The sequence below is a fragment of the Capsicum annuum genome, chromosome 4, assembly GCF_002878395.1.
Source record: "Capsicum annuum cultivar UCD-10X-F1 chromosome 4, UCD10Xv1.1, whole genome shotgun sequence".
Taxonomy (NCBI): domain Eukaryota; kingdom Viridiplantae; phylum Streptophyta; class Magnoliopsida; order Solanales; family Solanaceae; genus Capsicum; species Capsicum annuum.
Window position 1 is genome coordinate 66801169 of NC_061114.1, and position 16282 is coordinate 66817450.

Consider the following 16282-nt stretch of genomic DNA (forward strand, 5'->3'; position numbering starts at 1 on the left):
TTTTGTCTCAATTCATACCAATTTTTGGATTTGGTGGACCAATAGAATTGGGGAGAAAAGAATTCTCCCCCAGACCCAATGAAAAATCACCAAATATGTACGAATTTGTACAAGTAATCTGTGATTCACGGAGGTATTCATTAGAGGGGGACACCTAAGCTTGTTTCTAGAGGGTTCTGAGTTTTCTTCATACCTTCTCGCGTGAGAGCCATGTGACGCGAAAAAAATAGGCAGGTTGGAGCTCGGGTCTACGTTGAGAAGAAGACTCATCGGATTTTGAGGAATATGAGTTAGGATCATTTGGAGATGATTATTAATGGAGAAGGTTGTCGCGATTTGGCTGAGGTTATACTTGGTGAAGGATTTTTCTTGCTGATTTAGAGGAGAAGATGAATTGGGCCCGGGTCAGGCAAAGAGGTAGTGGGCTATTGGTGTTTGGTTACAGTGTTGGGCCTGTTTAGGCTTTAAAGAAAAGTTGAAATTAAATGGGCTGCTGGTTGATTATTGTTGGGTTTTTGTGACTAAAGATAAGAAAAGGGATGAAATTGGGGTTATTTAATAACCCCAATTAAATTTAATTGAATTATTAAATAACTCTAATTAAATTTAATTAGATTAGCATAATCATAATTAAATTTAATTGGATTAAAAATAACTCTAATTAAATTTAATCGGATTAAAAGAATCTCAATTAAGAAATGGTAACTTTGGGGGTTAAGATTGGATTACAATTTTAACGACCTATTTAAATTATATCCAAATTGAATATCTATTGGTCAATTGCATTACAATTGGGGCCAATTTGATTTCAATTGAGGTCACATTTAATTCGTTCGCTAAATTGAATCGCAATCTGGCACGAATCAAGCAACAAATTAACCTCGAGTTTCTTAATTTGATAAAAAAATTCAACAAATATTCCTCCAAATAAAATATTTTGAGAGCAAATCATATTTAAAACCAAGATTTTATTCATTTGAATTAATTTTCAAGTTTAATCAATAAAAAATCTAATTTTGATAAAATGTTCATTTAAATAACAAAATTTATACACTCTCATATATAAAAAAAATATGAAAAATAAATAATCATTAATTAAATGATAAAATTGCCTTGAATAAATACTTTAACCAGCATTTATTTGAGCAAAATAATTATTGTGATTTTATTTTAAAATTGAAGTAACTCAAAGTTAAATTGGATTGCGGAGGGCAAAAATTAGGTGTCAACAGTGACCATCTGAGCAATAACATGGATAGACTGACAAAACCTCGCATCCGTCGAGTTACCTTGAGGGACCAGAGGAGCAATAGAAAGAATTAGAGAAACTCCAACTCAATCAGTAATAGGACTATGAGATCGAAGATGTACTCTAGACGTAGAAGGCAGCCCTTCAATATTATCCCCAATGAGGCAGAAGGATTTCTTTGTGTTCCGGATCTAAGAGGCATGATCTAAAAGAAAAATAACCAAGAATTAGAGAATATTCCTAGACTGAGAATTTTAATAAAGTGAAACATTCCTAAATGTCTTCCAGGCTCTCTCTTATGGGTGCGGTGCACTTCACACACCTAAAAGAGACTCTACTCCACACGGCTTTATAGACTTCCCAGTTGAGCATGAACCTAAAGCTATGATACCAACTTATCATGACCCGAACTTGGGCCTAAATGTAATGGACATCCCAAGTCTAACCAGGACCGGAGATCACCTCTTAACCTAGCTCAACCATCTATTACAGCCTCAGATGAGCTGAATTTTGAATATATAATAAGATAGAGATATTGTTCAAATCAAGACTCTAGGATAGGATCACAATCGTGACCAACTGAACTCAGTCTAATCGTAACAAACCCAACCATCTACACCATACCAAACCAAAGAGAATATCAAAATATAATATAATAATCAATCCTAAAATACAATACGATGGAACAGTGAAAATTATGTCTGATAATGTAACCTCCTAGCGTATTTCAATGCCAAGGCTGACACCAATACCGATCCCACCCATACCAACCCCCAGAAGTACCACAAAGACTCTATCCAAAAGAATACAAATATTCGGTTGGGATATGCCCCCAACTATGGCCAAAACAAAAGAAAAATGTCTAAGAATGCCCATATCATAAAATAGAGCCTTTCAGAAAGATGAAAGCTCACCACTTTGATCTAAATGTTGTCCCCGAGTCAATAACTATGTAGGAGAATTCGAACGGTCAGTTCCTGCATAGTGTAGGTATACAACCGCCAGTAGATGGGTTAGCGAGTAGCCGCTAGTATGTATCTCAGGATAAGGATAAAGTACTGCTATTTAAAAAAACCAAGTAAAACCATCCATTATGAATACAACCATACATATATATAAGTGTTGGGAAAGGGAAAGGGAATTCGTGTTTAGCATGCATTTAAAATCTTTTACCTGGGGTGTGTAACCTTTCCATTTAACCACACCCATGGGTCGTATGGGTTTAGCTCCCCCTGCTGAAAGTGTCCCAGTACGAGTAGCTGTACGACCAGGAAATATCATATGGGATAACTAATACATCCCTCTAATATAAAATATGACATTCGTACATGGCCATCAAAGACCCCTCATACCAGCAAATATGATTTTCCAATTTTGGTTCCCCTGGAACCTCCACCGTCCACGTCTTAGTTATAGATCCCACTATTAATGCCCAAATTAAAATCATATCCAAATAAATCCAATTACCATTTATTAACCAAGGCCATTTATTAGTGCTATCATCATAACAACCATACTTGCAAGATTTATCCATAGCCAAACCATTTAGGTTAAGGGGATTCTCAAGTACCCTTTTCGTTTACCATATTAAATTCTTAAGAGACTTTCGTGTCCTCCACAAGCAAAAACAATAAACTTTTAACCTTTGTAAACCATTTATAGTTTCATGCATAAGCTGAAAAAAAGCAAGAGTTCCATTTAAAGAAGTCAATGCAATAAACATATCTTTATAAGTATTTTATCAAACACCTTGGGGGTATAATTTGACCAAAACCAGTTCTAAAGACCATTAAACTATTACCATGCAAACCAATTTACCAAAATCATCATTGATATATATAAAACAATAATTAAACCATAGGAAACCATAACCAAGACATTATAAACAAAAGCCCTAATTACTAGTTGAAAACCATAAACCTTGCAACATTGAAACCATGAAAAGAACCATAACATTTATGCCTTTTTATAAATAGTAACTAGGTAAGAGACACATGCCTTAAACCAAGAATGATGATGGAAGAAAATCACTAAAGCAAGCCCCAAAGCAATCCCCATATTGAAACCCTAGCCCTCTTGCCCCAAAAGCTCTTGAGAGAACTGTTGAATGTTTTGGAATAGTTTTTTTGTGTTAATGAATATGATAATAAGATAAATAACATCCTAAGTGTATTATAAGTCGTGGGTCATAATTAGGGTAAGTATATAAATATCCAGAATACCCCTACTTAAGTCCCTAAAAAACTCATCACAGGGATACGACTAGCCCTCTTACTAGTTAGACCCTTCCTTAATATTGGTTCCCACTAGTCGCACCAATGTTTTAACCTTTGGATCAGACACTATCCAGTATATGACTCATCCAACCAAGTTGTAACCTCAGTATACAATTTGTATCCATAATCCATATCCCTGGCAAAATGAATTACCAAGAGAATACAACACTATACACCATATGAGTCACCAATACGACCGTATCCAAGCCTTACGACTCATACCCTTTAGTATTGACCATTCCAGTGATCAAAAATATCCTACCAACTAACACTTGTTAGCTTACGAAAGGATTATACCACTTGTATCCCAGCATACAGCTTATACCCTGAGTCATAATAGGTTTGGAGAACGATTTTCAAGGAAAAATTTCTAAGGAAAAAACCTAGGATTTAATATAGGGCATGTTATTTATATTGAGTAAATTAAGGTGTATCCACAGAAAGTTAAGGCGATTAAGAGATGGCCTTGACCCACGACTCCAACTGATATTAGGAGCTTTTTGGGCTTGGCCAGGTATTATAGGATGTTTATGGAGAGTTTCTCTTCTATCTCTACTCTGCTGACAAGGTTGACTCAAGGTTATTGATGGTTTTATTATATTTTGTTATGTATCCCATGTAGGGTTGGGTTTTATTTTTATGAAGTATAGTGAACTTGTGTCCTATTATTCTAGACAGCTTAAGGTTCATGAGAGGAATTATCCGACTCACTATTTAGAGTTGGCGACTATGGTTTTTGTTTTGAAGATCTGTCATCTTTATCTATATGGGGTGCATATGGATATCTATTTAGGTCAAAAAAGCTTACAGTATGTGTTTACTCACAAAGAGTTGAATCTCAGGAAGAGTCGGTAGCTTGAATTACTTCAGGATTATGACATGAATCTTTACTACCATCTAGGTAAAGCTAACATTATTTTTTATGCTCTTAGCATATTTTTTATGGGGAGATTATCCCATGTTAATTAGGAGAAAAGAGGATTAGTGAAGGACATTAATAGGTTGGCTAACTTTGGAGATTGTCTCTTGGACTCTGAGGATGGAGGAGTCATTGTTCAAGATGTGGATAAATTATCTCTTGTTGCTGAAGTAAAGAAGAAGTAGGATTTGGACCTCATACTTATGCAGATTAAGGATGATATCGGGCAGCAAAAGATTTTGCCTTTTGAGATTAGGAAAAATGGTATTCTGAGGTACCAAGGTAGGTTGTATGTTCTTGATATTGATGGGATGTGGTAGTGGATTTTGACTAAGTCTCACGAGTCTAAATATACAGTTCACCCGGTATCAACTAAGATGTATCATGACTTAAAGGAAATCTACTAGTGGAAAAAATATAAAGAGAGATGTGGCAAATTTTGTTTCCAAATTCATGGTTTGTTAGCAAGTTAAGGTTGAACTCTTGAGGCCTTGTGGCATGTCTCAAGAGATAGAGTTGCCCATGTAAAAGTGAGAGATGATCAATATGGATTTCATCACGGGTCTTTAGTGGTCTTACAATCAGTATGATACAGTTTTATCTGGAATATGCAAAAAACTCATTCTATTCTAGATTTTTTCCCCTAGTATATTGTGGTCCTCCTATTTATTTAGGGCAGGTGGTGTGAACTCTAATTCAATTCGAGTATTCAATCCTGCCGCTAAGATACTCAATTGACTTCTTAACCTTGATTAGATGGCTTATTCAATAATTTATGCATAAGGGTAAGGAACTTTGGATGAACTAATGCGAATTGGTGTAAGCCTCGCTGCTCGAAGTTTAGTATATCATAGCTGACCGCACCATGGGCTAGGCCATACACCCACTACACGAGTGAAATACTACTTAGTCAAATAGAAAGGTCAAGGCATTATTAATAGAATGATTAAGTTTGCTACTTTTTACCTGTAAGGACTGACTATTCTGGAGAGGATTATATAAAGTTATTTATTTAGGAGATTGTGAAGTTGTATGGTACGCCAGTGTCTATTATTTCTGATCAAGGTATATAGTTTTCATCTTACTTCTGGCGTATGTTTCAAAGAGGTTTGGGTACTTAGGTGAACCTTAGCACCACTTTCCACCCCAAACGGATGGACAAGCGAAGCATACTATTCTAACCTTGGAGGATTTAATAAGGGCTTGTGTGATTGATTTTAAGAGAAGTTGGGTGGACCATTTGCATCTCATTGAGTTTTCATATAATAATAGTGATCATTCGAGCATTAAAATGGCTTCTTTTGATGCTCCTTATGGTAGAAGGTAAAGACCTACTATTAGGCAGTTTGGGGTATGTGAGACTAAGTTGTTTGGCCATGACTTGGTTCACCAAGCCATAGAGAAGTTAAAGGTAATTAGAGAAAGACTTTAGACTACTCAAAGTTTCCAAAAGTCTTATGCGAATATGAGGTAAAGAGAGTTGGAGTTTGAGGTAAGTGATTGGGTGTTCTTAAAGGTGTCTTTTATAAAAAGAGTCATGAGGTTTGGGAAGAAGAGGAAGCTCAGTCCCTGTTACATTGGTGCCTATCAGATTTCGAGAAGAATTGTCAATATTGCTTATGAGTTGGATTTGCCTGCGAGTTTGGGCTCTATTCATCTTATCTTTCATGTTTCCTTGATAAAAAGTGTGTGGGTGATCCTTCCCTGATAGTTCCTATTAAAGATGTTGGTGTTATGGATTTTTTGTCTTATGAGAAAGACCCAATTGAGATATTGAAGAGGCAAATTTATAGATTTAGGATGAATGATTTAGTTTTGGTAAAGGTCCATTGGAGAAAGTAAAAGGTGGAAAAGGCTACATGGGAAGCTGAGGAAGATTTGAAGGTTAAGTACCCATTCTTGTTCCCCGAATTGGATGAAAGTGCTTAAGGTATGAGTTTGTTTTACTTATGTCTCTTTTTAAGTTTGTAAATTGATTCTAGTGTATTCCTGATATTCTCGTGATAAAAGTATCCTAACTCATCATTCGAGGATGAATGATCCTAAGGGAGGATAATGTAAGACCCTTTAAAGCTTTTGATCATTTTATTTTTGACCCTCCCACGTACGTAATATCAATTTTTAACTTAAATTATTTTTAGGGATGTTAAAGGGGTAAATTGTGAAAGTTTTAAAATTTTTGAAAGGGATTTAGGGTCATTTTGGAACCCCCGAGGCAGTGAGGGTCCATGATATTTCCTTGTCATGGAGGTTACCCTGCACGATATCAGCATGGCATGGAGGATAACCTTTTCGATAACGGCGTGCCTCACCAGAATGTTAATTTCGTCCAAGTTTTTTCACTTGGAGTAAAGGGCGTTTGGTCTTTTTACAACTTGTACAACCTTTAAATATAAAATAATTCTCTTTTCTTTAGTTTTCAAAGATCAAAATCATCCATTCTCTCTTAAAACTCAAAACCAAGAACATTCAAGGGCTTCACAGATAATTCATCATTTGCTCCAAACATCAAATTGACATCAATTTCTTGTGTGCTTTAGGCATGTTTCTCTTCCTTAAACTTTAATTTTACACTATGACATGAATTGAATGGATTTTCATATAATTTAAATTGTGGGTTTTGGAATTGGGTTGAGGGTTTCAGTTGTTATTGATTGAATTACTTATCCCATGTTTTGAATTGATTATTCATGCTTTAAATTGATATTTTTGGGACTAAATTGGTACATTCTTTAAATGGATATAATGGTAGACATCGGTTTCCCTAAATTGGATGAATTTTGTCTTGGAATTGCATGAACCTCAACTCACTTTGTAAATTTAATTTTAGTTATGGAAAATTGCTTATTATAACTTGTTTTTGGACCAAATGCATTACATTAATGGATAAATATATAAAAATAAATTTGGATGGCCTTGTTGGCCATGGTTTGGATTTCAAATGGAACTTGGGAGTCAATATGGTTATGTCGATTTATTTGGCATGTTTAATTTAGCTGGCAAGCATATTGTATGATGATACCCAGTGATAAATGCCTTAATGAATGATTCACGAGTTAATAGATTGGTTTATGTGCAAATTATTTTAATTTGAACTTAAAAGAGATTGTGTGGCTCATCGTGAAGGTGTAAGTCCTAGGGGGACAAACATTGGAATTCATATTTGCTGACGTTGGGTATCTATATAATTGTGTGATTGATTCTCACTTTACATATATATTTGGGATGGCCATTATCTAGGTGGATTTAGTTTTCCCTCAATTTTTCCTCGGCTCATATGGCTAACACACACTAAGGTCCTTTCAGTAAGAGAAATTGAACCCATATAGCCCATGGGTGTCTTTAAGATGGATTGAGCTACACAGTCTAGGTTAATGGTTTTAAGACTCTCATGTTCATGACCTTTACCCTATCCTGATGTCTATATATGTATATATGAAGGTGTGCATGTAATTTTGACTTATTTTGGACATAGCATTATTTTTTCACTTTTTCTTAGTTATATGCAAGTGCTTATCCTATTAACCATCCTAGGATCCTACTTTATTTCATGATGAAGGGTTTGAAGACTTTTCTGTTGCTCCAGTGCAGCGTTAGATGGATTAGCACGTCTGTTGAGTTGTTGTAAAGTGGTGAGCCTCCATTCTCCAGAAGGCCTAATCATTTCATTATTCTTTCTTTATTGATCTAGTATTTTTGGATTCTTTTGGTCATAGTCGGGTGTATGTTCCTACTTATTGCTATTCTGGTTTTAGAGGCTATTATGGACCGATGTGGGTTGGTTATTATTATGACACTTAGCTTCTTTCAGTTTTCTATTCATTTTCTTATTACTATTTAATTGGGATCCATATTATTATTATTATTATTATTATTATTATTGTGCTCATTAGGTTAGGTGATGGGGTTGATCTCCGGTCCATGGTAGACTTGAGATCTATCACGGTCAGGCCTTGATTTGGGTCATGATATGGATGTTATTCTGTTGCAGCTTGAGAAGAGAGATCTTCTATTTATAGAGGTACAAAAACCTTCCTCTAAAAAATAAGAAACCTAATAGGAACGAGATCTTTTTCAACAAGGAAATCTTCGTCCATCAAGAAAGGTAATTCTAATTATGGTAGAAAATCAGGTAAAATGGAAAATTGAGGGCAAATCGTAACAAATCTCCCCTTTGCTTGAATTTTCTAACATATCAATCTTGATCTTCTTCTTTACATAATCTTCATATATTGCTGTTGTTTATCATCATTAAAAATAGTATGGGTTAAAGTTCTATGCATTGAAAATAAAAGTAAGGATTATATTATTGGAGGTCTGTGTTATAAGTAAACAAGGTTGGAAGTTAAGTCTTGTGCATTGAAAGTTAGCACAGGTTAAAAGTGGAGCTCACGTGCTTAAAGTATATGCACGAATTGAAAGTAGCCTAAACATTAAAAGTAGGCAGGAGTTGAAAGCTGGAGCCCATAAGCATGGGTTGAAAATTTATTTTATTTTAAAGATGGAGCAGCTGGATTATTTAAAATATGGTTGAAATTTCTTTCTCCACATGTAGTTGGACAAAAATTTTCATTATCATCAAATTGATTGCATATTGATTTAAAACCGCCCTTGAATTTTTCTTTAATCTCATTTCACCAAATCATTGGACTTTTAAACCGTAGGCTTGTCAGCTCTGATACCACTTGTTGGGGTTGAAATTGAGAAGGCATCAAGTGAAAAATATTAGTTCCAAACCATCATGGTGATATTCAGAAGACACATAAAATAATACTAAAAAACTTAATCTTATTATATAATTAAGTAAACTGGCCTACATATAAAACTTAATATTAAAATCATAAGAACTAATGAGAGAGAAAAATATTCCCCAAAAGAAACTCTTAAATGACTACATTGTGGATGCTATTGTATTGTGGCTTGAGAAGATCTTTTATTTATATAGGTACAAAATCATTCCTCTATGAAAGAAAAAACTTAATAGGAAAGATCCTTTTTAACAAGGAAATTTTTTTCCATCAACAAAGGTAATTCTAATTATGTTAGAAAATCAGGTAAAGTAAAAAATTGAGGGCAAATCCTAACATGATATTTGTTATGTTCAAGGCAGTCTGTTGCTTTTTGATTTTTGCACATTCTTTCTATTGTGAGCGGTAAGCCTTGTCCTATCTTGTGCTTCTTTCCTATTCTTGACCACTCTTAGCCTTGTTTTGTTCATTAATTTTTTTATCTGAAAACTCATCAGTATCTATTACTTCACTTTTAATCCCTCAAATTAAATCAAAGGAATTGTTGGGCTCTAATCTGTCACTGGCATTACCAGGATCAATCTTGTCTTTAGATGGTTCTATTTCCATATTGTTGATTTTTTTTGTGATTCTATCCTCTCTACTTTCCAGTGTTACTACTTCCTTTTCCTTTTCTTTTGTCAACATTTTGCCATTCTTCGCGCTTGTTGCGATGCATAGTACTTCCTTTCTCCATATTTATCTTTTGTTTATTATTGGTACAATTGATGTGTCATCTATTATTGATTTGGGTAACTTGATTATTTCTTCCTTATTTAATAGGCATTGTTCTTTTCCTTTTGCCCTGTTGTTGGTCTATTTAGATAGTCTTATAACTAGTTATCACATACTCCTGAACGTTGCAGTTGGAACAATAGGCTGGCATAGCTTTATTATATTCTATTTTTTATCAAAAGACTCTTATCTTATCTTGTTGTTTTCTTATTTCCACTCTTACCACATGAATTAGAGACTTGGCAAGGTCTATTTGCACTCTAAGTTTGGTAGTTGTAGGCTGGGTTTTTGTGATGGTTTCCCTGTCCATTATCAATGGTGTGCCTATGGTTTGACGATGCGACATAAGGCAACCCACTTATAGTAATGTCATGGTAAGTCTGACAAGTTTACCAAGATAGGAGCTAGAGATGTTTCAGCGTTAGGCTTAAAGTTTAGAGTCCAATTAAGGATCCTCATATCAGTGTTACCAAAGAGGGGAATGGACTCTCTAGAATAAAGATTTGTAAAATCTTCTTCATTTTCGACATTGAGGAAAACATGGAACCTATTTTTTTGCACCTATCGACTTTCCCTTTTATAGAAAATACTTTTTGCGAAATCAACTTCTATTTTGCCATAGAAGGTCTGTCAATAAGAAATTTACCCATAATGGTCCATCAACATGTATCTACAAGAATTTTGTATTTCTCTTTGGTGAAGACTACCACTAGTTTTTCATATATTAACTCGTGATTTCTGGGTGGAAATCTCACCTTCAGTTTTGATCGCTTTCCAATTTTGTAACCCAGACCTCCATATAGGGGTGGTGAGCATGGTATGGTATATACTCAATCACCATATATAACTGAAATTTTTGGTATTGTGATTTTGGTTTTATAGTATCAGGTATGATATATGGTATTCATATTAAATTTTTTTGGTATTTCGTATTTATAAATACAATACCAAAATGTTGAATACCATAATAAATAATTTATATATATCAAAATAATAACAAGTATTCAGCCTATTGGGATAAAATTAAATGTTTAGACATTAAAACTTTTATTATTCATCTTGATTGAAATATCTTTTTAGTGCAATTGATTAACAAAGGCTTTGTTTGTACATTTTAAAAATATATATTTTCTATAAATATAATATATTACTATGATATAATTGAGATATTTTTTTAAAAAGTCAAAGTCATAATACTCTATTATATACCGTTTTACCATACCAAAAAATATTGAAAGTGAACTTCATAATATTAAATCATACCATTAATTTGGTATAGTAATGATATATTATTTTCAAAAGCTGGGTATCGAAATTATTATACCAAAGCTTCAAACACCGTATTCTACCATACCATGCCTACCCCTACCTGCATATAATTCTTATTGGGTTTGAGTTGAAATTAGTTCTATTTTCATAGGTTTTCTTAGAATTGGTGGAATATGAATCAATTTGGGGGCTGGAGGATCAGGGAATTTGAGTTTTTGAAGGTCTATGTTGATTTTCGTAGTGTTCATAGTACTCGCCAGAGCGAGGCAAATAGCCTCTACCGGCTCCAGGCAGCCGTTACCAGCATCGAAATAAAAGTGATGAAGAGAGAGAAAGAATGTGTAGGGAGAGAGTTAGCGGAAAAGGTAGTGTCCTTTGTCGCCTTTTCATAATTAATACCACATATTTTTAGTAATCTAAAGTCATGTATGATTGAGAGAAGGTCGGATAAGCTAACCAAATGAACATATAATTCTAATATGTCCTAATACATGCTCTCTCTTTTTAAAAAAATTCTTGTTGGTCAAAAATTCTCTTTTTCTTACCATAGCTAGCTAGAATTTAAGAATTATCTCCACCAAAATATGCTCTTTAGTACCTACAATTATTATACAAATTTTTAATTACTTCAAAGATAAGATATTGTTATGTATTTTGTCCTGAAAAGAAAAGTAATGTCATAATTACTTTTATTTTTTCTGAAAGGAAAATATAATTCTTTTTCATATTTTGCGGTTTTGAAACTCTATATATAGAATACTATTCTTCTCATACAACAACACAGTATTATCCACAATGTATTCATAAAAGAATCTTGTTAAGGGAGAGATTTTCTCCTAATAGTTTTTTTATACATTTTGATATTAGGTTTCAATATGAAGGTCGTTTGACAATCATATAAATAGTATGTTTTTAGTATTATGTTTTACTTTTTCATCTAAATTATCAACTTCATGGTTTGCAAACTATTAGCTTCCACATGACGCCGTCTTAATTTCGAACACAATAAGTGGTATCAGAGTCTACGGTTCAAAGGTCCAATTGTTTGATGAAACGAAATTAAAGGTAGGTTCAAAGCAGTTAATTAATATGCAACCAATTTGATGATAATGAAGATTTTTGTCCAACTATATGTGGAGAAGAAATTTCAATCATTTTCCAACAATCTTGTTGCTCTATCTTTAAAACAAAATCAATTTTCAACTCATGCTTATGAGCTCCAACTTTAAACCTCTGCTTACTTTTATCGTTTGAGCTTCTTTCAATTCGTGCATATACTTTTAACGCATGAGGTCAACTTTTAACCTGTGCTCATTTTCAATGCACAAGGCTCCAATTTCAACCCTGTTTACTTATAACACAAGGCTCCAATAATATCAACTCATGTTTTTATTTTTAACGCATAGGACTTCAATTTTTAACTCATATCAACTTTTAATCAAGGCAAGCAATAGTGATATATAAAGAATTATGTGAAAAATGAAGATCATGCATGTGAAGAATGCGGATCAAGTCAAAAAATCAAGCCAAAAATGTGAGATTTGTTAGGGTTTTTGTCCTGATTTTCTAACCAAATTTAAGTTTTACTTTTCTTAGAAGGAAAATAAAAGTAATACCACAATTACTTTTACTTTTTCTGAAAGGAAAATATAACTTTTTTTTCATATTTGGCGATTTTGGAACTCTAACAACACAATAATATGCACAGTGTAATCATTAAAGAGTTTTGTTTAGGGAGAGATTCCTCCCAATAGATTTTATGTTTTACCAATATTAATTTTTAATATGTAGGTCATTTTAAAACCAGATCAATAATATATTTTTAGTATTATGTTTTTCTTTGTCATCTAGATTATCATCTTCATAATTTGCAAACTATTAACTTCCGCATGATGTCCTCTCAATTTCTAGGTCTCACTTTTTAAAAGAAAAAAAATATTTTTTGTTATTTGGTTGTCTTCTCCATTGCAGTCCACTATTTGCTTGTCTTCTCCATTGAAGCCAATCAATGTACCTTTCTTTTTCTACCAGTGAAATTGCTTGTGCTTCGGGCGGTTTAATAAAAATAGGCTCTATATACCTAAACAAACAAAATGACACCTCATTTTCCACAATTATATGTTCTCAGAAAATTACAAATAAATTTTCTTTTGATTTCGGTTTTTATTTTTACATAATTTTTGGAATCTTCATATGTAAGTATTATATTTTTATTTCTTATACATGTAATGTTTTGATGTTTTTGCTTGTCTACTTTAAAGTTGGTAAATACTTAATTTTGTTTAACTTTCTCATAAATTAATGTTTCATAAAGAAAATGAGAAAACTGGGGAAAAAAAAAAAAGTAGTAGAAGAAGAAGAAATAAAGAGTATTACAATTGCACCCCTTAAACATAATTTCAGTTTTCTACGATGCATCTAATGATTGATGAAGTCAGCAAATTCTAATTTTTGTCACTAATTAATTTCACTCCTATAGCTATCTATTATCTAAATTAAACCCTCACCTAACCAAATATATAATATAAAAAATAACTTGAGGAATTTAAAACATTAAAGATTTACACATTTTATTTTTAAAAATTATATAATGTGTGTTCTCTTTGTTATCTCTGTCCATTCTATTGTAACGACCCAAACGATCGCTACATAACACTCCAAAAGTAATTTATGATGAATAATATACTCAAAATGGACTAAAAAAAAATAAGGAAAAGTTTTATAATTCAACAAGTTAAGTTTTTAAACTATCAAAAATTTCTTCACTTTTAAAATTTTACAAATATCCCAACATTTACTACTTTTATTTTTATTTAAAAAATAGGTGAGATACATATTACAACTAAGAAAAAAGAAATTGCGTGAAAAGCATGTTCAAATATGGGCAATATTACACCGAGATACATATTTTTTCATACATGATACTTTTGCATTATCTTGTATCTTTGGTGCTATGTTTATGTATTTACCAAATTTCCTTTTTTGTAAAACAAAAGATACAGTTTATATAATTTGTATCTAGGATTCTGTGCTAATGTAGGTCTATGTACATATGAATTTTTAGTACAATTTGGAGGTGTAACACTACAAGAAAAGACATCTATAGCAACGAAAATGAAGCTACGAATTTAGAAATCATAGCTATTAACTAGTAATAGCTATAAAATTTTGAATTTTCTAGCTATTTAAAAATTTCTAAAATTTCTTAGCCGTGAAAATTAAACTGGACAAAACTAATTCCTCATTTTATAACAATTACTAGCAACCGTGATAGTAATTACCTAAATAGCTACAACTTTATTGCTGCAGTAAAATTTTGTAGCTAATAATAAGTTTTTTCTACACAATATATGTGATTGTAGCAATAGTAATCTTTTAGCCACAAAAGAATATTTAAAATAAAATATTGTAGGTAAATGAATTTTTTTGTTTCAAGTATGAAAAAATTATGGTAGGAGTTAAATGATATAACCACATCTTTTTTGTTATAACATAGTTTCGTAGCTAATTGTTAATTTTTGTCATAAGAAGAAATTTATTGTAGTAATAGTCACCTCTTAGCCATAATAAAATGATTTGCAATAAAATATTTTGGCTAAATAAATATTTTTGTTTCAAATTATAAAAGTTAGTGCAATAAGTTAAATGATATAACCATAGAGTTTTTGCTACCAAAAAAATTCATAGCTGGCTATTAATTGTTGAAGTGTGTTTAAATTTATTGTAGTAATAGTGATCGTTTAGCGATGAAAAAAGTTGTTAAAATAAAATATTATAGCTAACAAATATTTTTTTTTTACTACCAAAAAATCGTGAAAAAAATTAGCTTAATAATAGTACCTATACTCCTCCGATCTTAAATAAGTGGTGCTTTTAGTTTAATCATACCCCTTATGAAATATTCATTGTTAAAATATAAAAGGTGTTTGTATTAACTTATTCTTGACAAATACCTTAGAGAGGATGCAACTCCTTGATAACTTTCTAGCCATGTAAAATTATCTTTATTTAAAGAAAGATAAAATTGGAAGAACATCATTAATGTCTACTTGAGAATTTTAATATTATTATAAAAATTTCTAGCTAGTAATTAATTTTTATCATGAGCTAAAATTTGTTATTGCAATATTAAATTATGGTAACTAGAGGTGTTAATCGTTTCATTCGATTTAATACTACATGCCTACTTGTGAATTGTAAATATAATTTCAATATATAGGGACTTCTAATTAATTTTGATTAACTAATTATGTTGAACTTAAATATAAGTTCACGAAGTCTTGCTGAAACTTAATTGTAATTAAGTGCTTTCAAAATTGTTATTTGACTTGAACTTGTTTCACCAAAATAATATATTTATCAATCTAATGTGATTGAATATATTAATTTTCCGATTTCAATTTATAACTTGTAATTCTTAAATATAACTTAAATAAATATGTAATTATATTCATTTCAATTAACTAGTCATGCCAGAATTCAGAAAAACTTCAATAAGTATTATTCAAACTTCATCTCGATCAAATATTTTAAGAATTATTATTTGATTTGGATATGATGTATTGAGACAGTGCTTTTAAAAATTTAGTGTAATTAGAGATTTCATCATTCAACTCGATTCAATTTTATATGATCTTACTTCTAAGTTTCAAATATAATTCAAATAATTTGAATAATTCAACTTTATATATATATATATCCACGACCTAAGCTGGGGCCTTGGCCGTAGCGAGCATCCTAAACCGTGAAGGCCCGGGCGTTCTGATAATCTGGTAATCGTGCACAATATTCATATAGTAAAAGAAAATCTGCAGAAAATAATACAAGACGGTACCATGGTCAAACTCATAAACTTGAACAATTTGAAGAGAAGTTTTGAATGTTCTAGACATATGACACTCGTCTGCAAAATCTCTAACATCGCAAGATCCAACATAAATCTGAAACAAAACTGGGACAAGGCCCCCAGTAGACCATTAAAAAAATAAACACTAAAATCTAAAAATCAGGCCTTTCGGAAAAGAGAAGGCTCACCAACTGCAACCTC